A 2370-nucleotide genomic window follows, 5' to 3' on the forward strand; every position below is an offset into this window, starting at 1 on the left:
TCTAATAATGAAGTAATCTTGCCTGGTTGGAAATGCTTAATTTTATTTGATGTATTATAGTTTGAAAAAATGAAACTTTCTATGTGAGCATGTTGTCTCCCACCGCTGATCTCACAATCACATTCCAATTGATTGCCCAATGAATTCTCATAGGACAGACTCGTAGCTATCAGCGCCAAAGGGGCCTCTACGGAATCGGCGGAAGCATTCCCAAGAGAGCTGACAGCTGTGTGAAGTCCCAGCGCCCAATCAAGAGAATCCCCCGGGAAATTCCCAGTGCCTGTTTTCATCATGGTATCTGAAAGCTCTGTTCTGTGTAACCCGAATGAAGTGACTAACCCCAGACCCCACCCTCTCTGAGGTGTTGTTTCCAAAAGAAGCAAGTGAGTCACACAAGAGCTTTGGGAGTTATCTTGGACCAAGGGGCGAAATTGGGCTAAAATACATGCTGTGCTAATTCAGCCGATTTGCAAGTTCAGATTTAGCATGCGGCTTTCAGGCTATTTGATGATTATCATAGTTTGAGCTTGCCTGCAGGTTTCGCTGCTGATTCGATGCAATTTTTGTCAAACAGTGTCGGAGCTTCTTGCACTCACTTCCACTGAGATGCAGAGCACTCTGGCTGGCACATAGCGCTATATGTAAGTTGGCTCAGGGGCATAGAAAGCCCAGGCTTTTGGATGTGGCAATGGAAGCCCTGGCAAAAGAGGTCTGCAAGAGGGGGTGGGTAATATTGTCAGGTCTTCTATAGGTTAGAAATAATCATACTCTAGACTTGAAATGCTGGAACTTCATTGAGTGGATGTTTTGCTGCTCTCCATGTGGCTGCTGGACCAATAGATTGTTAAAGAATAAAGAAAAGTACAGCACAGGAACAGGCCCTTCGGCCCTCCAAGCCTGTTCCGATCATGATGCCCAAACTCAACTGCAAAACAAAACTTTCTGCCCTTACTCAGTCCGTATCCCTCTATTCCCTTCCTATTCATGTACCTATCCAGATGCCTCTTAAATATTGCTAATGTGTCTGCTTCCACCACCTCAGTTATTCAGCCAATGACTGAATGTGGCAATAAAATTACCTTCCTGGGATGAATAGAATAGAATCCCTACAGTGCAGAAGGAGGCACTGACCACAATCCCACCCAGGCCCTGTTCCCACACAGACTTACCCTGCCACTCCCCCTGACACTAGGGTCAATTTAGCATGGCCAGTCAACCTAACCTGTACATCTTTCGACTGTGGGAGGAAACCGGAGTGCCCAGAAGAAACCCACACAGACACGGGGAGAATGTACAAACACCACACAGATAGTGACTTGAAGCCAGAATTGAACCTGAATCCCTGGTGCTGCGATGCAGCAGTGCTAACCACTGTACCATCCCAAAGGATGAGTACACTTTGTCCCTGGGTGGGATTGAACCACCATCCTTTCGGTTAACAGCCAACCACGCTAACCAATTGCACCACAGAGACTACATACATAGCACAACAATTAGTTCTGAGCTCATTTTGAATAATATGCCAATATAACAGATACCCTGTACCCACAGGGAGGGACTTAATCCCTATCCCTTTCTCCTGAAGCCAGGCCTGATATCCTTCGCCTGTTACTTGTCCAGACCAATAGGGATCTCTTGCAAGATGCCCCTAACGCTCTCTCCCTTTCCTGGGGGTCCCAAAAGATGGAATATTACAACACTTATATTTCCGGAATAAATGTTTCTTGAGTATGGGTGAAGCCTGGCCAAAATGTTCCAGAAAGTCTCTCAATGTGTTTCCGAGGTCCTCTTCATAGATCCAGCAGCCATGACCATAAAATGGTGAGTGTCCCTTTAAGTAGTTGGTATGACTTTAAGCAGTGCTTGAAATCAAAATCAATGCCACCGTTATTTCCAAATAACTGGTTGCTGTTAGGAGGAGGTGTTGGTTAAAGTGCCAGCCACCAAACTGCAGGCTCTTTAATAAGTGCTGCCGGACATTTTAAATGGCATTGAGCTGTTTAATGAGACCCTAGGCAACCTTTCCTCATTCTGGCTTTATCCCCTTTATCCAGATGACTTCCTGCGCTAAGTAGAGGTGAAAGGCATGATTTGAGGTTAAGACCCCATCTTGAATACCTCATAATTTTATACACTTCAGTCATGTTCCCCTCTCAGCCTTCTCTGCCAGAAAGAAAACAATCCAAGCCGAGCCAATCTCGCCTTATAGGACAACCAGTTAGAGGTTTGAAACTAGGAAACAGCCCTGGCTTATAGCATTGCTGGTCTGAAAGTGTCTGTTCTCATCCTGGTTCCAGAAACTAAGCAGACTCAGGCCTGGTTAACATTTGGATGGGAAACTACCTGGGAATGCCAGATCCAGTTTTTACA

General features: G+C 45.6%; 1 non-coding gene across 1 annotated transcript; it reads right to left on the reverse strand.

The window, feature by feature from the left end:
* Positions 1–1400: 1400 nt before the first annotated feature.
* trnan-guu (transfer RNA asparagine (anticodon GUU)) lies at positions 1401–1474 on the reverse strand. The gene has a single exon. It is a non-coding gene; the product is annotated as a tRNA-Asn (tRNA).
* Between the last annotated feature and the right edge of the window lie 896 nt (positions 1475–2370).

This window comes from Mustelus asterias, chromosome 9, assembly GCF_964213995.1.
Source record: "Mustelus asterias chromosome 9, sMusAst1.hap1.1, whole genome shotgun sequence".
NCBI lineage: Eukaryota > Metazoa > Chordata > Chondrichthyes > Carcharhiniformes > Triakidae > Mustelus > Mustelus asterias.